Below are 22772 nucleotides of genomic sequence, written 5' to 3'. Positions count from 1 at the left end.
ACTGGTCTACCCTGTTGAATTCAGTAGATGAGACACTTGTTGAAAACAGTAAACTACTGGTCTACCCTGTTGAATTCAGTAGATGAGACACTTGTTGAAAACAGTAAACTACTGGTCTACACTGTTGAATTCAGTAGATGAGACACTTGTTGAAAACAGTAAGCTACTGGTCTACACTGTTGAATTCAGTAGATGAGACACTTGTCGAAAACATTAAACTATTGGTCTACACTGTAAAATTCAGTAGATCATACGGAAGGAATATGGTAAATAAAAACCCTTTTAGAGAAACTGGTCATTTCAGAATTATCAAATTCTGTATCCAATTTTAACAATTACATGGAAAGTGATAGAAATAGAATAGATCATATTCCTCACTTACCTTAGAAAAGATACATCATTTATTTCCTTGAAAGAGCTGTGTTGCTAACAGGAGGTTTGACTTGAACATTTCTTGATTTCTATCGTTTGAGCAGTTTTATGTTATTTTGTTTCTCTGTTGATTGCTCTGCGACTGGTACCTGAGTATCATTGTACCTACCTGTGCTGACAAACTAATCATCAAATAAATCAAAATTCAAATTTAACATGGCTTTGAATTCTTTGTTTTGAACTCAGTTTTTCATGTTTGGGATAAAACCATCGTATGGAGATTCCTTTGACACCTGCAATGAGAAAGTGGTTTTTTTTGTGTGTGTTTTTTGTTGTTTAACGCCACGATCAGCAATATTCCAGCTATATGACGGCAGTCTGTAAAATGATCGAGTCTGGACCAGACAATCCAGTGATTGACAACGTGAGCATTGATCCAAGCAATTGGGATACGATGACATGCATCAACCAAGTCAGCGAGCCAGACCACCTGATCCCGTTAGTCACCTACTTACGACAAGCGTAGTTGCCTTTTTATGGCAAGCATGCTGAAGACCTATTCTATCCCCGATCTTAAGAGGTATCTTATATGGCAAAGATTGACAAAGATGAAAATTATGTCCCTTTGCCTTTCAGTCTGGGCTGCACTGGTTTTGACATATGTTTGGATTTTATCTTTGCTTTATCTTATGTTTGTTTGACAGTCCCATGAGTGATATCATGAGCAGTGATCTACACCATCAGGGCATGATGACAGACAAACAACTGAGTCACCAAGCCTGACCACCCATTCCATTAAATGGCCTCTTATGACCATAAGTGGCTGGGGGCCAAAGCAAGAGCATTTCTTGACGTAAAGCAAGAACATCTCTTGACGTAAAGCAAGAGTGTCTTTCCCCTTCCATGTTAAACTGTGGCATGAATTTGGTGGGTGAATTGCCATACAAATATAAGTGCAATATTCTTGAATCGGACATTAAACCCCTTTTCACTTCACCTTCACGTTTCAGCCTGAAAACATTGTCAATTAAACCATGTTTCTGGTTTCAAAATAATGATAAGTGAAATAATATAGTATACTCATTTTGAACATATGTTTGTCTATATTTTTGCCTCTCGTCTGGTCTAATCAAAAATAATCCGTTGTCTGATTTGGTCAAGTAACTTGTCTGATATCATGTTTTTGAGCCTGTATAGTTTAACATTTACGATTGAAACTAAACATTACAAGAGTTTCACGTAATTAAGTCCAAAATACCTTGTCCTGTAATTAACACATACAAATGTAAATGACATATTCTATTTCTGAGTAATGTTAATCTTCTCTAAACTCGCCCTGAAGGGACTCCGGCATTCATTAGCTAAAAGGCTATTAGCATTCCTGGTAGAAACTACTTCATATGTTATTTGTTGACAAGGGATTAACATATCAAGAATGTTGAACTGACTAAGGTATATTAATAACCTGACCTTCCTGATGAAGACTAACTGACCAGCGATTGACCAATGAAATAATGAGAGATCATTCACCGCTGCCCACAGCTGATTACTTCCTGCTGTGTACATAGCACCTGTCCATCATTCTCCCTGGTTGTATATATCAGGTACTGACTGGTGACAGGTGGTGGCATGTGGCATGTTATGGAGTGTATGGTGACTAATGACATTGGAAGTTGTATATTTATCGGTAATGGTTCAATCCATACAGTTTTATTGCTGAAAAGGTTAATTATTTTTTTTAACAGACAATCAGCATAGGAATTCGGCATGACAGTAACTTTCAGCTTATGCATCCCTGAAAAACTCATCTTTTCACACATTACATTAAATTAATGAGGGGCGGTCGGGTAGCCTAGTGGTTAAAGCGTTCGCTCGACACGCCGAAGACCCGGGTTCGATTCCCGACATGGGTACAATGTGTGAAGCCCATTTCTGGTGTTCCCCGCCCTGATATTGCTGGAATATTGCTAAAAGCGGTGTAAAACCATACAGACTCACTCACTTAAATTAATGAGCCATTCCCCAAAATAACGTTTTCGGAAAAAGTACACACATTTGGGGGTGTCGTGACAAGATGGGTAATTCACTATTAAAACTATTGAAACAGAATAATTATAGAAGAATCACATTTTTATAAACAATGGGCAAATACAGGGGGGTTGCTAAAATAACAATAGGGAGTTACCTTTAGAAAAAAAAGACAAAAAATATTTATTTATACAGTAAACTACGGTTATAACGAACTCAAAGGGACTACTAATTTAGTTCGTTATAACCGTAATTCGTTATAAGCATATATACAGTATAACTACAGCAAGTAATCGGGACTAAAAAGTTAGTTCGTTATATCCGTTAGTTCGTTATAAGCGTGTTCGTTATAACCGTAGTTTACTGTAATGTATTGAGAGATTAAATAATATATTTCAAAGTAGAGATAAATTATGGATAAGAGCTTCTTTATTTGCTCTAAAGGCGATGTTTGCGTATATACCCTTATACCATTGTCAAGAAAAACTTATTTACCTGAAAATATATAATTGATATTGCCCTGGGATAAAAATGACATAAAAATGTTATTTGACAAGAAAAGTCATCGATTAAAAATATGTGTATCTCGTCCCCAAATTACATGGCTATATCTCACAGCACAGGAGAACATTTCTCGCATCCACAACTGGACCACGGCCTAAAGCAATGTCTGATTCTGGCGATGACAAGTCGTTATTGTTGATTAGAAGACGTTTCTCCAAGGTCACAGAGGGACACACATTCTCCTTCAGTGTCTGGTTGGAGAAAAAATATGCAGACCACCATATGTTGATCACGCAAAACTGCATTTACCATACATTCCTGGTTAAACTACCTAGAATATAGTGTTTGTTCGTGGTCCCAAGAACTGGAGTGGAGAAACAGGTGAAATTATTTTTATTTGCAAACAAATACCAACAGCACAAATCACTTAAATCAGTTGCAGAGACACGTGTGGACTCGTGTTAGAATACGCAACCAACCCTCTCTTGCTTCAGGCGGACCGATGGCCCAGTCGTCCGAGGCGCTGCAATTCACTGTGCAGAGTTGCGCCCCCTAGGCGTGCCAGAAACCTTTGATCGTGGTTCAAAATCGCCCTGGTTATATTTCTAGGTTTGTAAGCACCAGAACCGTGATCCTGAGGTTCAAAGTTTTAAGATTGTGGTAAGATTCATCGTTTCCGGCTTTCAAGCTGCAGGTTGTGACAGAACACAAATACTATTCAAAGCCCCGTTAAATCTCATTCACTCACTATTGTTTGTGCTTTAGAAGCGACTAAAATGGGTTGGTAGCCAAGGCTCGGGACATAGTTGATTGCCTGTCACTCTACCTGGTACATTGTAGCTTGCTCATAATATAAACCACTAGCTTGTCGACCTAGACTCCTTCATTTAAAGGCCACCTTGGTATTGATGGATATTGCAGACTGGCAAAATACAACAAACAAAACAAAACAGCGAAACCTTGCTATTTCAAATTGTTGTGATTATTTCATGTTTGTTTGTTTGTTGTTTAACGCAGCTCTCAGCGTTATTCCAGTTTTATGGCGACGGTCTGTAAATAATAAAGTCTGGACCAGACAATCCAGTGATTGACATCATAAGCATCGATCCATGCAATAGGGATACCATGATATGCATTAACCAACTCAGCGAGCCTGGCCACCCGATCCCGTTAGTCGCCTGTTACGGCAAGTATGGGTTGCTGAAGACTTATTCTACCCCGGATCTTCACTGGTCTTGTCTTCACTGTATCCAGTGTTCATCGAGTATAATGGGTACAATGTGTGAAGCCCATTTCTGGTCTCCCCCGCTTGAATATTGCTAAAAGCGGCGTAAAACTTAATCATTCACTCACTAATTGAGTATAATCCAAATCAGACGCCTATTCAAGGCAATACGGTACTTCGGCAGTCGACAACCTTCAAACTATGGCTCCATCAAATTTGCGTCTTCTGTCTGAGTGACGACGTTAAACACGAGACATGTGTGATGTACTTATATTCAGAAAGCTAATGCTGAGGCGGTACTCGTGATGAATTATGCATGGCGGTAATCAGTATCTGCCACAAGGCCATTAACGTCGCAAGACAGGGATCTCAACCACGTTATGCCCCGTAGCGACCCACAGACTCACATGTATCCACACACTAGAAAATGATTTATACAGACCCCGAGAACATACTAACGACATATGTAATAATAATAATAATCGTTTGTACACCAATGCTATGCCATCAAATCTGAGTTATTTTCGATTGATTCGCGTGACCTTATTCACTCACTGCCTGTGGATTATTGTCATATAGTACACACGATCTTTCTTAAAAAGATACATTAATATTATTAAACTCATCTGATTGTGGCAAACGATAATATTATATTTCGCGCTCAGTATTTTCTTGGTCACTTGCGTAAGATAAGACAGATCTAAGCACGTTCCTGATCGAGCTGATCAAATAGACATATAGAACATTAAAAATCTGATAAGATGCTTATAGATACGAGTCAAATTGGCCCGAAAATGAGAAAAAACTTTCCCTTCGAATCTAAGCGTAAAAAGCTTTTTTTATATATTAACATACATAACTCTTTTTTAAAATGAAAATATTGAGTGCATGTCCAGCGGTTTACTGTGACAAAAAGGAGGAAGCGGACATAAAATGTAGATTCATTTACATCAACTGTCCTTTCAGTGAGATCGCTATGGGGAAACTTGTCTCACCATTTGCAGTACAGAATAGAGCGGTATTCATTTTTACCATTACCAAAACTGTATAAATAAACATTTATAAATACATACACTTCCATTTGCAAAATAATTATCGGGACCTAAATACAATTATACAATACTGGGACCTGTCATTTGTCAAAAAGAACCATGCTAACATAAACAAGAGTTCAAGTAAAGTATAAACCGTTCATACATCTATCAGATGTATGGCATAACGCGATGATGATATGCTATCGTATGACTGTCTGACCCCGAGCATATCAGTCAAGACGAGTTAAGTCTAAAGCTAATTTGGATTGATCTAGCAAGCGATGTAGAACTTATTGGACGCGTCCGCGCCTTAATGACCACTCAAGACCCTAATGGACTGTGGTCATTGGGCTGGCTCGGACAATCAGTGACCACTAGTCTGGTTAATTCCACGATCCAACCGAAAAGTGGTCAAACTGAATGTTATTCATGGGAATCCCTAGTGTTCCCGTTATGTTCTATTGCATTAAATCTGTAACATTATCTATTCTTGTAACAGTGGCTTTCATAATCAAACGCTTATATAAGTGCGTTCGCTTTGTAATTCGAAGTAAAGGCTTAGCGATTATGTCTTGTGTACTTTGGCGAAAGCGTATCAATCAATCTCTTAATTGGATGTCTTTGTAATTGTATTTCATTCTTTGTTGTTTAACTCCGCATTCAGAAATATTTCAGCTATATGCGATGGCGGACTGTAAATAATTGAGTCTGTACCAGATAAACAGTGATAAAGTGATTGATATGATGAGCAACGATGCAAGCCGTAGAGGTCTGAAGGGCAATCAACCAAGTTACCTAGCCTAACCACCCGATCTAATAAAGTCGCCTCGTTGCAACAAGCATAGGTTGCTTGTGTCCTTTCTTAACCGGAATTAGACTGACAGTCCCAGAAATAAAGTTAAATCTTATCAAAAATATATATCTGCAAAATAAAACCCCCCATTAAAATCCACATGGAGCAACAATCCTTAATTTCCTAGAGCCGAGGTAATCTAGACTTGCTAAATCATTCTAAACCTGAATTGGACTCCGTTTTTTATTTATTCTCTAGAGTCTGGGCGACAGATTAAACTAGCATCCTCATGGTTTTTATTCAACATAATAATCCGAACCCATTAAAGCTACATATGAATATTCATATATGCATTTATACAATCTACTCATCTATTTGGGGAAAAATATACCATGTATTTGAAATTAGAAACGTCACCTTATCTCTAAAGGACAGATTTAGAATACAAGTTTGTCGCGGACACTGAACCACTGATTGGCACGAATTAGGCACAAATTTAGGGGCCAGTTCAAAAGATCGATGTATATCCACACAGACAAAAGTCTCTCTCTCCCTCTCTCAACCACTACCCACCTCACGTTAAGGCCACTAAATGTTTCAGGTTAAATTTCATCCCTGGAGATGCATCTCATTCTGTATATGTAACAAAAGGATCAAGAGAGAATAGAGTTTGACAGAAAGTACTTAAATGAAGAAAAAACAAAACATGTTTCAAAACTGAGACAAATTTAATAAAATATATTAATATGGAAAAACTGAAAGATGATATCATCTAGACACTCCATGACAGGTGACTGAATAAAACAACTGAACCACATTTGAGCTCACCACATATTTAATAGATAATTTTAAAACTATAAATGTTTCGTATATGCACTAGCTGTAGAAAAAGTCCAAAATTGAAAGTATCCAAAAGGTTTGTCCGAAAGGTCCTAAAAGGGAAAGTACACCAAATGTCCACTGTGATAGTTTCAAACGTCCACCTAACACACAGTGAAGAGACCCTTCAGGAAAGAAAACACAGTCGGGACACATGATCGTGGCTGCCTCAGGGCTTCTTCGTCCACAAGAATAATCTCCATGTAGGCAGTGCTGGTAGGGGCTGGGACAGGGGTCAGGGGGTTGGGCAGGACAGATAGGGGGTTGATGCGGATCATCCACTCAGTATTAGGGCACTGGGAGGGGAGACAGAAAAGAAGCCTCTATTTGATTACACAAATAAGTAATGAAACAAAGGACTAGAAAGGCAAAAATAACGAGGGTAGCGAAACGTGACTCAATGTACTATGTCCCGCAAGTCTACTAGGCTATATGTGAGAATGTATTTTGAAAGTAACTTAGAATTCAAGCTTGTTACAGGTTCCGTGAATGCACAGTTGTTGGGTTCCCTACATGTTGTTTGTTTGTTTGTTGTTTAACGCCGCACTCAGAAATATTCCAACTATATGATGGCGGTCTGTAAATAATCGAGTCTGGACCAGAGCATCCAGTGATTGATATCATGAGCATCGATCCACGCTATTGGGATCGATGACATGCATCAACCAAGTCCCTATATGTAGTTCCCCTACACACAACCTACTGGACGAGGGACAGGGATGGCGACGGGGGAGACCGTCTGCACAGGAGATCCATTCTTGTGGAGCTTGTTTTGAGCTGTGGAAGGAAAATAAGTAATTAAATAAATACGAAAGACACAGGGTCCATGACTAATTCAGATTCAGATCAGATTCATGTTAAGATTCGCCTTAGACTCAGTCCTTAAATTGTCCGAAAAGATATCATCAAAATAGGCAACAATCCGATAATCTATCTGATTATCGTTCACATTATTCAATCCACTGAATCGCAGGCACCAAACAAACAAACGAAAAGACCATTGGGAATCTGGGAAAAAGCCAAGAAAATAGATCGACCACTTTTTCTTTATTAGTAGATATAAAAAGATGTAAATTAGCTGTTTTTGAAAATAGCATCACTCACTGGGCCTAGGGCTAAGTTCTGATCGTTGGCTACGACTAGAATATTGGAATTTAGAACATAAAAACACAAAACCGAGACAATAAAGAACACAGAAATATACCTTGGTGGTAGACCCTGGCAGCACTTGCATACATGGTGCAGGAATCAGCAGATGTGAGAAATACAGAGCGAAATGAGAGCAGAGACGTGAGATTTGCTACAGCAATAAACAACAAAATGGCGTCGTTTGGATAAGGAAGGTTGTTAGGGAGATGCTGGTAATCTCGCGTCATTTTGTGCTATCTTAGACTGGTTAGCGGACGTTCTGCGATGGACTGGAAGGAATCGAAATCAGGTCAAACAAAGGATCCCGAAACCGGTATAACGTCATCTCGACCAAGTTCTCGTGGACTTGAAATTGAATCATGAAGATAGCTGAATGTGTGCTGGTACTTATAGAGTGAAAACAAGCCATTCCGCCTATAAGGAATGTCACATACTAATGTCAAAAAATTCAAAGTGCTCTTTTCGAGAAATGTCTATTTTCTTACCGATTAGAAAGAGACACAATTGAATTTTGTGGGTGTGAGATGACAGCCAGCGGTTATAGATCTATTAGCAGTGAACTTAACGCTGCATCTGCACGTACTTTTCTTTCACTTCGAGCTGCTAATGTACGTACTCTGCACACGCCGCTAAATATTGTCACAATGAACTGACGGGCACGCACCATTTGTACCAAACCTCGAACATAAGGTTTACATAAGGTGATCTAGTTGCCCAAGGCGCCACAATTCGCTTTGCAGAGTTGCGTCACTTAGAACACCAGAAACCTATGATTGTTCAAATACCGGTTAGTTCGATTATGTTTCTAGGTTTGTCAGCACCACACACATGCTCGTGGGTTTCACAGAATGGTAAACGTCTGAGACCTGCATCACGTCGGGCTTTCCTCTTTGATATAACAGGAATACTGTTCAAAAGGGCGTTTGACCCAACTCTGTCACTCAATCACAACGTTTAACAAATGGAAGCTACGACAGCAAGTATCTGATTTTCACCAGGAGGGGTACGTTCAGCATGCACGTTTAACGCCACGGCCAGCAATTAATATTCCAGTTACATGGCGTCAACATAAAAATAATGATTGATACACATTTTATCATGAGCAACGTTTCACGAAACCAGTGAGGTTATTAGTCGTCTCAGATAAACGTGGAGTACCGGAGCCATGTCTATAGTCATTGGGGGCCAGATGTGTGGTTTTCCTCCGGATAGGTTACTTACGTCAGTACACCCGACTTTTATTGCCTCCTTTAATTGTTGTTCAGTTAAGATTTAACATAAACAAAAATAAGAACATTTAGGGTGGTATATTTCACCCACTATACAATCATAAGACTAACTGACTGCTTGCATAATATCAACATAAGACTGACTGACTGCTTGCACAATACCAACATAAAACTGACTGACTGCTTGCACAATATCAATATAAGACTGACTGACTGACTGACTGACTGACTGACTGAATGCACAATACCAACATAAGACTACTGACTGCTTGCACAATACAGACATGAGACTGACTGACTGCTTGCACAATATCAATATAAGACTGACTGACTGACTGCTTGCACAATATCAACATAAGACTGACTGCTTGCACAATATCAATATAAGACTGACTGACTGACTGACTGACTGAATGCACAATACCAACATAAGACTACTGACTGCTTGCACAATACAGACATGAGACTGACTGACTGCTTGCACAATATCAATATAAGACTGACTGACTGACTGCTTGCACAATATCAACATAAGACTGACTGCTTGCACAATATCAATATAAGACTGACTGACTGACTGAATGCACAATACCAACATAAGACTACTGACTGCTTGCACAATATCAACATAAGACTGACTGACTGACTGACTGACTGAATGCACAATACCAACCTAAGACTACTGACTGCTTGCACAATATCAACATAAGACTGACTGCTTGCACAATATCAATATAAGACTGACTGACTGGCCGACTGAATGCACAATACCAACATAAGACTACTGACTGCTTGCACAATACAGACATGAGACTGACTGACTACATGGAGCCGGTAGCAACCCTGATCCCACTCCACTGTTGTCGACGTCACCCCCAATAACTCAAGGTGCAATTTAGTCATCCGCCCACATCTCCCTTCCCGTGTTGACATTCATTTGCTAGTGTCAGCTTAGCAGACATGCTGGGAATACATTCGATAATGCTACCATAGCGTCAGACATGATTTATTGTCCAAAAAAGGAAGCATTTACTTGGAGAAAGGTCTTGTCTCCGTTCACACAGATATCTTTGCAGTTGCGCTGCGAGTGTATAGCGTATAAGCCTATTAAAAAGTATGACATTCGGGCGTGGGGCCCGTCAAGGTTCGTGTGAGTAAGCCACATTCGTAAATTAGTCGTGGGTTCGAATCCTAGATTCGCCTAGATTTGGATTCCGGATGAACCCTCCTGGTTCCCAGCAAAGGTTTGATTGGCTACTGAAGATCCGGGGAAGAATAGGTCTTCAGCAACCCATGCTTGCCGTAAAAAGCGTCTATGCTCGGGTGGTCAGGCTCGCTGAATTGGTTGATGCATCGCCATCCCTGTCGCACTCCGTCGCAGTGGTGACTCAGCATAACACCACTGCCAAAGGCTCATTTGCATATCACGTGACCGGACTTTTCTCTTGTTTGTAAACAAGCGCGCTTTTTCAGAAATCAGTATAGAACGGACTAATGCAAGTATTTTGGGGCGCTTTACATATTGTTAGGCATAACTATATAGATATGCTACTACAACTGCGACAGTGAGTTGCATGACAATATATATTTATGCATCAAAGTGACCGTGTCGCTAGCTATCTGTTTGGCTTCGATGACAGCACGTGGAGCCGTACAACCAATGTAAACATAGGATAACTACGCAAAAACAAGTAGATTTTTACGTATTTGCATACTTTCTCAATAAAAGTTAACCATTCTTTGACATTTGTTTTTGAAAATGTGTAGACTTGTCAAACATAAAACGGATGAAAAGCATATGCAATATCTTGAATGGACTGTGAAAGATGTGACGAATCGTCACATGGCGCTGGCCTGTGGCAGAGGTACTATGTTAGCTGGCTGCCGGCCGCATGGAACTCTGGGTAGGAGAGTGCATCCCTGTCCCTCGTCCAGTAGGTTGTGTGTAGGGGAACTACATGTAGGGACTTAGTTGATGCATGTCATCGATCTCATTTGCGTGGATCGATGCTCATGATGTCAATCACTGGATTGTCTGGCCCAGACTCGATTATTTACAGACCGCCATCATATAGCTGGAATATTTCTGAGTGCGGCGTTAAACAACAAACAAACAAACAAAGACGTTAAACTGACACGCCATACACGGATCCAGAGTGGACGGGGGCTGGGATGGGAGTGGTGGCTCAGCAAACCTAACATTAATGCAATCGGAAATACTACAGGCAAACTGGTATTCACTAAAAGTAGACATAACAACACTCATTTGATGATATATTTTCACCACTATTGCTGAACCGCTCGATGTTTTAGATATCCGCGCTTGTGAAATAATATTTCACAAAACGGCTTTGACCAATGTGCCTCACTCCCACAATTATACCAAATCAACAATCATGATCTCAAAGTGACCAAGCTGCATTTTGTATTGAAAAAGGGCCATGTTCAATTGTCTTTATCTTTCGGAGACAAAAGCGGGACAATTCGGTATGTCAATAACATCCAAGATGTTAAAAATGAAACTTTTACAACAAAATAACGTTATTTCAGGAAAATTGAGTAAAATGTATTTTAAATTGTTCTCTCGTCATAAATGTCGTAAAGTCATATGCTTTTTTATATCTTTATACGTATAATTTTTAAAAAAAAGTACACAAAAATGTTTAATACCACATAAATAATTTATCTGTATGTACACATTTGTAGGTGTCTCATCTACGTAATAAGGCCCTGCATTGTCTTATTATGTATAAATCTGTACATGTAATTTTATGCTTAATACTATAATAAACAAGTCATACATTCGTTCGTTTATTCATTTGGAGACGGGGGCACGGGTGGCCCAGTCGTCTGGGGCGCCGCGAATCGCTGTGCATAGTTGCGTCCCTTGGGCACGCCAGAAACCTATGATTGTGGCTTTGAATCCCGGTTCGCCCCGATTATGTTTCTAGGTGTGTCAGCACCATACCCGTGCTCGTTGGTTTCACCGAAGTGTTAAACGTCTGAGACCTGCATCACTTCGGGCTTTCCTCCCACAATAAGCTGACACGCCGTGATATAACTGGAAAACTGTTAAAAGCGGCGTTAAACCCAACTAACTCACTCACTCGGAGACATTACTTCTGTATCCACGACAAGCGTCAAAGCTTGAAGGGCCCTTTGTTGCTGGACGGTGTTCACCAATTTCACCTGCTACACTGACAAGGTAAGGATGCCATCTGTGGGATGACTCCACGCCCTGCTACACTGACAAGGTAAGGATGTCATCTGTGGGATGACTCCACGTCCTGCTACACTGACAAGGTAAGGATGTCATCTGTGGGATGACTCCACGCCCTGCTACACTGACAAGGTAAGGATGTCATCTGTGGGATGACTCCACGCCCTGCTACACTGACAAGGTAAGGATGTCATCTGTGGGATGACTCCAAGCCCTGCTACACTGACAAGGAAAGGATGTCATCTGTGGGATGACTCCACGCCCTGCTACACTGACAAGGTAAGGATGCCATCTGTGGGATGACGGCACGCCCTGCTACACTTCTATGACCAAGGGTGGAAACAAGACTTTCATAGTCTGGCGGGGATCTTCTGCATCCTATTGTGATTTCAAAATGCTATCAGCCTAGGTTTAACTTCTAACGCTACTGACATGCAAACCGTACCGAAATGACAAGCTGTGAAATCGATAAGGGTCCATTGTGACCCACAGCATCGACATAACTCCTGAAATGAGCAAAATCTTTAAAGTTCACCGGAACTTTATAATTTTTCATTTTCAGTGCATTGTATCATAGACCTAGTTTTTTAGGGTTGACATGCTCACCATAGAGAATGTGTGGTATTACTTTGTGAAATAGTTTTTAAAAATCATTTCCATTTTCAGGTCATTTAAAAGATAAAGTTTAGGTTTCATCGAGATTAAAATAACCGGCTTGTGACTCCAACAATGTTTTCTCAATAATTTGGAAAAAGGTTTAGCAAACCCATATTGGTATGAAAGTGAGACACTGAATTATTTACTTCTTTTTTTTCTTACTATATTGTGGATATTTTGCATGTGCGGTTGCTGTTTATGACATTGTCTTTGTACCTTATTGACTATGAGGTTATCTCCCATTACTTACACGTCCCATTTGTCACACACGTCTACTCTCCCAGTTGTTACACGACCTGGGAGGAGGCCAGGGAGGGATTAAGTAGACAACACCTGATGAGTAATGGATCAGTCCTAACTGGAGTACAAAGGATTGCCACAGATACCCAGGTATACATACTGATTGCCAAGCTGGAGTTTTAGCACAAATGTTATTGTGAAATGTAATGCTATGACAAAAAGGCAACTAATCTGTATTGGATGTATGGTTAATCTGTGTACAACAATATGTATATGAAAAATAAGATATTCTTTGGTGAATTAATTAATTTTATTATATACATATGAATGAAATACTGGAATTTATCAATGACGATAGATCAAGTTATCAGTCACTAGTGACTGATATAAAAAAATTTATATCAGTCACTAGTGACTGATATAAACAAGGAGCCGGAACTACTTTCTCCTGAATCAAAACATTAAAGAGGAGTTATCCATTATAAACAGGAATGTTTAATTATGACAAACAAAAATGTCCACGGAACTTAATACTCGATATGAAATAATATATTTCGCATAACATATATTAACAGGGCTAGTTTTATTCACGAACTATATTCTTTTCGCAAAACCCTTTATATGGCGGTGGTAAAGGGGCGACAGGAAGAACTTAGTAATTTATCAGACACTGTTTTCGAAAAAATATATGAATTGCAAGTAATAAAAATAAAACATTTATGTAATAAATAGAAAATTCAATACCACTTTTATCTCATCTCGTGAAGTGGGGAGAGTCTAATATTTTCACACGTGAAAATATTAGACTCTCCCCACTTCACTCGATGAGATAAAAGTGGTACTTGAGAAAACACATTAAATATCCTCTATGTATATAGTCTGAAATTGTTGAAATATCCCTGTCATAGACACCGAATGCTTTTTACAGTGAACATATTTCAGATTTTATTTGATATACATGAGTTTATATGTTGTTCTTAAATGTCTTTGATGTTACTAAACATGTCCTCAGTGTTACCACTCTTCAACAGTATTGTCTGATGCCATTGCAAATATGCAACATAAGCTGTAGTGCATCATTCCCTACCAAATAATTATTGTGACGTGAAAATATTTAAAATATGACAAAATTATGTTTCTTTGTGTTGGCATAATTTAACCAACTATTTGTTAAGTTTAAATGTTTCTTGTTAAATCGCTTAAAGTTGTAATTTTCAAGTTTTATTTTTGTTTATTTAACAGGATCAAAAGGGGTACACGTTTTGATAACCCCCAAAGTACAGGATTACTTTTCTACTTTTCTTGGATTAGGTAACACAGGGTGGACCAGTCAGTGCATTCAGCCATGACCTATGTTGTTTTAAGGTAAGGATAAGAATTTATGGACGAACAACTTCTTTATTACAATTAATAAAGTAATAAAGAAGTTGTTTGTTCATCCATAAATTCTTATCCTTACTTTGTACTCCAACTTCTAAATGCCTGTCAAAGAAGTTGTTTTAAGGTGTGTGACAAATGGGACGTGTAACTAATGGGAGGATACCGAATATGACATTTCTTTGTTTCCGTTCAATGGTTTTCTTCGGATACAACTGCAAGACATCAACTGGACACTCGAAAGTTAAATGAATTAAACACTGAACAACATTTGAAACAATAATTTAATAAATTATGTCAAAATGATATTTTTTTCGTATATAGATATATATTCAGTAACCGTTGAAATGTCCAAAATTAATTTTTTGTCCGAAAGGGTCCTAAATGGGAGAGTACACCAAATGTAGGCTGTGACCGTTGGTGTCATTTCAAACTGGAAACGTCACCATTTCAAACTAGACATGTCACCTTATCTCTAAAGGAGAGATTTAGAATACAAGTTTGTCACGGACACTGAACCACGGATTGGCACGAATTAGGCACAAACTTAGGGGCCAGTTCAAAAGATCGATGTCGGGTAACCACACAGGACAAAAGTCTCTCTCTCTCTCTCACACACGCACACATAAAAAAAAACCGCTACCCACCCACACACTTACTCATGTTAAGAAAAAACTAACTGTTTCAGGTTAAATTTCATCCCTGGAGATGCATCTCATTCTGTATATGTAACAAAAGGATTAAGAGAGAATAGAGTTTGACAGAAAGTACTTAAATGAAGAAACAACAAAACATATCTCAAAACTGAGACAAATTTAATAAGATGAATTAATATGGAAAAACTGAAAGATGATATCATCTAGACACTCCATGACAGGTGACTTAATAAAACAACTGAACCACATTTGAACTCACCACATATTTAATAGATAATTATAAAACTATAATTGTTTCGTATATACACTAACTGTCGAAAATGTCCAAAATTGAAAGTATCCGAAAGGTCTCAAAAGGGAAAGTACACCAAATGTCCACTGTGATAGTTGGTGCCATTTCAAACGTAACACACAGTGAAGAGACTCTTCAGGAAAGAAAACACAGTCGGGACACATGATCGTGGCTGCCTCAGGGCTTCTTCGTCCACAAGAATAATCTCCATGTGGGCAGTGCTGGTAGGGGCTGGGACAGGGGTTAGGCAGGACAGATAGGGGGTTGATGCGGATCATCCACTCAGTATCGGGGAACTGGGAGGGGAGACAGAAAAGGCAAGTGTTTAGTTTTGATTTGATTTCACGGAGTAACAGCAAACAAATCCCCAAACAAAGTAATGGCAGATATATGTTACATGGTTGTCCATGGTAACTATTGTTGTGGAATACTTTGTTCAAGGAAGAGGCCAATAGATTTGTTATAAGCTGGATAAAAAGGATGTTATAGATGTCCACGAATGTACATCACAAACAGGTTGTGTTCCCTACAAGGGACCTACTGGGCGGGGGACAGGAAGAACTGTTGGGGAGACAGCCTGGGGACATCCTTTCTTGTGGAGCTTGTCTTGACCTGTGGGAGAAAAACAAAGATTTCAGGTGAGATTTAGTTGACATTCATTAGTGACATATAATCTGTTGCAAATGATACATCATTTTCATTTGTGTGCACTCATATTCATCTTCAACAAGCAAAGACAGAAATAATTAAAACAGAAAAGAAAAACAAGCGAACTTATAGAAATAGGGCCCCAGAAATGAAATAAAGTGCCGAGAAAAAGACAACCATGTACGATGGTGGCTAAAAATCCAATGTTTAAGTGTATACTTTCTTTTGCCCAGCCGTTTATTTTAGGGATGCTAGATCTACGTGAGTACGAAAATAACACCCAACGGTGTGTATTCATATGAGGTCATTACAATCATTGAGACTGAATGCCTACTGTTGGGTTGGGGTCCAAATGAATCGTAGGCAAGGATGATGCACCAATTATTAGAAAGAATGAGTCAGTTAGTGAGTGTGGCTTGACGCCGCTTTTAGCAATATTCCAGCAATATCACGGCGGGGGACACCAGAAATGGGCTTCACAATTGTTAAAATGAAAACCAGGAGAAATCAAAACAATTCCAAGAACAGAATTATGTATAACAATAGTTAGATTATTATTTAATAGAATTCATACTATAGATTATTGTTTTAATAATAGACAATAAGGATGAGAATGATTTTCTTTATTTATATCATATTTCATTAGTATGACTGCTCGTAGGCTTCGGTTAGAAATGGAATTTACAGCGAAAAAGACCCAAATCGATTAAAAAAAACCCCCACAAATATACCTTGGTGGTAAATCCTGGCAGCACTTGCATACATGATGCAGAAATCAGCAGATGGGAGAAACACAGAGCGAAATTAGAGCAGAGACGTGAGATTTGCAACTGCAATAAACAACAAAATGGCGTCGTTTGTGTAGACAACGGTCGCTAGGGCGATGGTGCTAATCTCGGGCTACTTCGTATAATCACGTCATGGGTCCAGTTCACTCCAAATAAGCAAGTTCACGCCTCTGGTCTTTTTAACCTTACATCACGTAGCTAAGTAGCAAGTTTTAAGCATCTGCTGGTGTAATTTTTTTTTTATTATTGTTTTTTAAAAGAAGTACTTGTTACGTAAAATGTGCTTCCGCCCAGGGTAGCAGAAAGCCCATGACATATAGCACAACTAATCAGTACATCTAAGTTTTTTTTACAGAAAATAACATACTTCTCACTCACACATTCACTCTTTTAATACAAACACTGCATACATCAAGTATGCATAAATTATTAAAATTGATATATCATATTGCAGTGTAGCAAAGTAAATGATCTCAATCATTAAAATCTTAAGTACAATGCTAAAATTAAAGTGAAAGCGGCTCCTCATTTTCGAAAAGTTGAAGATACAGCATCCAAGCACCACAGAATTTCTGTTGATTACCTACCTGTCTTGAAAGCAACATCTTTTTCAATGCTGTATCGTGAAAAAGCTTCCTTTCTATAAACATGAAAATAAGGTTTTGTATTTTGGAATTTGCATCTGTAAAGAAAGAATTTTGCAATTCGTAAAAGTAAATCAAACACCTTATCTGTTTTTATGTTCTCTTTAACTCCAAAAAGTATCAATTCTGCACAAAATGTCATAGTATAAACTTGAAAGCACTGATCTATCCACACTGACACTTCATCCCCAAATCGTTTTATTACATCACATTCCCAACACAAGTGAGTAATTGCTTCCTTTTCATTGTGACAGAAGGAGCACAAATCATTCTGAACATTATTGAGTATGTACAGAAAAGTATTGGTGGTGAGAATTTTGTGGGTAATTTTGTATTGAAACCATCCTGTGTTGTACTTAATATTTTATTTTATTTTGTGCTGATCACCTGGGAACACAAATCTCCTTATACATGTGGCTTTAAGAGATGTTACGTATGAAAAAATATTAACCATACCCAAGCTCCCTTGCTTTAATCCTCTTTACTTTGTCACTCCAAAGAAATTTATAAAGCATAGCATTAAAAGTAACAAGAAAATCATATGGGGGATCAGGCAGTGATAACAATAAATAATTGAGTTTTGATCAAGAGAGTTGATACATAATACAATGGAGGACTGACTAACATCAAGTAATAATTCCATACTAAGAAGATACTACCGTCCACCAGGATACCTTTGACATCTCTGTTAGAATGGATCCTATTGGCTAGTATTTCTGCACAGGGATATATATATACACGGTGATAATGGGTCAACCGCGACCGATATTAAACCAAGATGACAACTGACCATTGATGGACTTACAGCTTTTTATATCATTGTAAAATACAGATACATATTTTCTTAAATTTTCACCAAATGCCCCAAAGGATAAAGATTTGTCCATAAATGACCAAGCAAAATAATCAAATGCCTTCTCAAAGTCTATAAGAAGAAGCATACCAGGATTTTTTCATTTTTCTGTACATGAGATGGCATTATAGATTAAGTGAATATTGTCACCAGTGTATCCACCTGCCATAAAGCCAGTTTTGCTATTATATGGACGAAGATACCAGTTTATATGAACCATTCAATAGTGATATGGACCACCAGTTAGTTGTGAAGCGTTTTGGCTTGTCCCTCTTTGGAAAACAGACCTACAGTTCTGGGTAACAGGTGAATTCACCTGATTTTAAACCACAATTCAATGATCGCAATAAAAACTGTTCAACATCTTTCCAAAAGAATTTATAAAATTCAGTGGGAAAGCCATCTGAGCCTAGGCTTTTGTTATTTTGCATATTCTTCAAAGCTTTTGCCAGTTCATCAAGAGTTAATAGATCTTCCATCTCCTTCACATCAGTTTTATTTAAAAAGGGGAGAGAATTTCTATCCAACAGGGAATTCAAATCACAGTCTTGCACCCTGTGTTCTTTGCAACTGTATAAATTATCATAGAAATTGGCTGCAACAGCAATAATGTCTCTTTAATTTAGCAATGCAGTGCCATCATTTAACTCCAAATGAGTCATAGACTTGCTGACAAAATTCCTGTTCTCAAGGTTTCAGAAATAACTTCTAAGTCACTCACCATCCATAATCCACTTAGTTCTTATGGCAAATCCAGCCATCTTGTGATTCCTAATTTCCCCTAATTATTTTCTTTTATCTTCCAAATAATCAAAATTAATATCACTAGAAGTTTCAAGAATTTCGAACAGTTGAATCAGATTTTGTTCTTTTTCAACATTATTTTTCTTGAAGGAAGAATAAGAAACTGTTTTTCCTCTGATTTACAGCAGCAGGACTTCAAAAAATAATTGATCATTTATATTAAACTGTATTTCTTGATTAGGTATATCATTTATATTGCGAGCATCACCATAATATACTGCGATTTAACCTTTGAAATAATTTCCTTCACTAGATCTATGTAATACTTATCTTTCAACAAAGACGTATTAAATTTCCAGTATGTTTTAGCTTTGGTCATATAAGAAATGAAAACCTCAGATCAATGATTGAATGATCAGTTCTATAATCTGCAGTGATTTTTTATTTTGTGGCAAGAGAAAAGAGTTTTCTGAGATGAGGAAGAAATCTCATCTTGCTTGTCTGCTGATATAATCTGAATCATTTCGGCCTACCGTTAGAATACAGTACCACAAACACGTCACAATACCCCATGACGTAATTTGTGACATTTTGTTGACATATACACCGCCGAAATAATGTCTTGTGACGTAAGCCTAGCCACAGGGTTGCGGGGGTTCATTGAGTGTGCATGAGCTCCCTTCGGTGATTATCATCACTACACGCGATGTCACTGAATAAGCCCAGCGATGTTGCGAGTTTTCAATATTTGTTCACATCGGATTTTATATAACAAAGAAATTCTAAAAATGGCGTAAAAGTCACTGCACAACATATGAATCTACTGGTCTTCTAAATTAGATGACACAAAAAATTAATATCATTAGTGAGGATGTGTATAAAAACTTCTTCCATCGAGTTATCTCCCTTTACACTATCAATGCGTCCCTGGGCATCGACAATAACTGACTTTCCCTTTACACATGGGTTGGGATTTGAGCTGTCTAATGTCTATACATCAAGTAGACCAGAAATATTTCAATAAGATAACGGGGACCTGTAATAAATCGAATCAGGGCTAGACAAGTCAATGGTTGATAATGTGTCCCACGCTTTCCGGTACGATGGCAGGCAATACATCACGTCACCATGCCTGACCACTCGATCAGTTTAGTCGCACCTCACACACAACGGCATGCTGGAGACAATATACTAAACCAGTCCCCCGGGGTACCTAACTATGCTTTGTTTCTTTGTTGTTTTACGCCAAACCTGCAAAACTCTATCTATATCACTGTGGTCTGTAAATAATCGAGTCTGGATCATACAATCCAGTGACTGACATCATGAGCATCGGTCTACGCAATGGGGATACGATGACATGCATCAACCAAGTCACCCGATACCGTTAGTCGCCTCTTACGACCCCACCAGCATCGGTTGCTGAAGCCTATTCTAACCTGGATCTGCTAATTCATCCTATAACAGGTAGGTTTGTCGGCGTGGTAAAGCCAACGGATAAAAATGATATTCCTTTGGGTCATATGCGATTAGAGATGCAAATATCAAGGCCAAATAGGGACTACTTTCAGTGTTTACAAACAAACATGGCGTCGTCCTTGTCGAGTCAGAATTAACCATCGGTAATCTTGAGAAACTACTGGAATAATTGCTATCATTATCAAAAGAATAGTCTAATACACTGCAAATCAGTGTCTAACTGTGACTACCTAAGGCGTTTTATGAGTTTGGGTAACTTTGATAGAGATATAAATTGCGAAACAATTTAGCGAGGATACTAGCCAAGCGGGATCAGTTTCCATATCTGTGCTAGTAGACCTTTTGTTTTTTGTTGCGGTGTGTACATCTGACTGCCCTTCGTAACGTTATGACGGGACAGGCGGACACTCTCAAGACTTGTCTCTTAGACTGGTGTAAGAGTAACTTCCCTTTGATAAACGACAGTTACTCTGGCGGAAAGACCGAGGGATTGCCGCGAAAGGCAATTAGTGTAGGCATTACTAGGCAATTTTGTTTTGCCGATATGTAGTTACACATGTTTCAGATGGAACTATATTGACTGTTGTCACTGACTGACTGACACATCACTTATCTTCTGACATAATATATATTAATACGCACGTTCCAGGAAAACTTGCAATGTTCAGGTAAAATGTGTGAGAGATGAGAAGAGATGTTTCGAGCAAAGAATTGAAGGATGACGTTAAATGATAAAGAGGTTACCAGGCTTGTGTTGGGGGATGTTAAATATCCTGTATTACGAATAAACCCTATGTATTTAGCTCGCCAAGGCTCGCTACATATAATGTTTATTCATAATACAGGATATTTACCATCGCCAAAAACTCGCATGATAATATCTATATGATATTTGTTAAAGGATAGCAAACCTTGAGAATCTGTTGTTCCAATATGCATAGAAAATAAGGATTCTGTATACAAGTGAATGGTAAATATATGTAAATTGTTTTGGAAAAAGAATGATATAATTATTCATGACATACATGTCATGCAATAAATATTCAAGTGATATTCTGTAAACAAATAAGTTTACGTACTGTATTATGACAGGCAGCAAGGAAAGGCTGGTCGGTCTTGTTATGGGCCGGTTTCGTTTCCGAAAGACTACCAATAAATTAAAGTTATGAGGAATTAAAAAATAGTTTCTACTTGTTTATTGATATCGATGAGAGATCAACATGGACAGTCGATATGGGGTTAAATGTGAATCGATGGCCAATTACAAATGTATCGGGTATCGTATCGTGCAAGGTCTGCCGACGATGCACTGGTTTACCGCGACATGACTTTAATTAACCCAGCATGCCTTTAGATGAAACACTGAAGTACTGAATAACCTCACCTCCAGCTGCTAGAACTGCCGTGCTGTGATGACGAGAGGCTGAAAGTGCTGCTGCTGCTGCTGTTGCTGCAGCCGCAGGAACTTGAAATTGTTCATATGATTGTGGACATCAAAACAGGTTCTTTGTTGTTGCCCAATATATATATTTAACTCACGGTAGGGTGGTGACAATTCTAAAACAATTATTTGTACTAAACAGCATTTAGTGCATGATTATATGAATTTAGAAGTATTTCCATAAAGTATATGGAAGTTGGAATTCATGTTATATCTAGTGTAATCTTGAATTAAACAAAGAGTCGAGGATGAAAACCTGGATCACTTTTAAAGGTAATAATGTCAAACAAACCATCGGGTAGTGTGGATGCCAAGAGTTCCATTAAACGGTCCTTTTCCGAGCTGGAAAGGTCTGCAGGGGCTAAATTAGCCAACGTCTGGAAATCTTTGTCAGTGGGGGGGGGGGGGGGGGCACGGGTGGCCCAGTCGTCTAAGGCGCCGCAATTTGCTGTGCAGAGTTGCGTCCCTTGGGCTCGCCAGAAACTTATGATTGTGGCTTCGAATCCCGGTTCGCCCAGAT

This window comes from Haliotis cracherodii, unplaced genomic scaffold, assembly GCF_022045235.1.
Source record: "Haliotis cracherodii isolate W230 unplaced genomic scaffold, xgHalCrac1.p SCAF_6, whole genome shotgun sequence".
In the NCBI taxonomy this organism is placed as follows: domain Eukaryota; kingdom Metazoa; phylum Mollusca; class Gastropoda; order Lepetellida; family Haliotidae; genus Haliotis; species Haliotis cracherodii.
The sequence above is the reverse complement of the archived record's forward strand: the minus strand, read 5'-3'. Positions refer to the sequence as shown.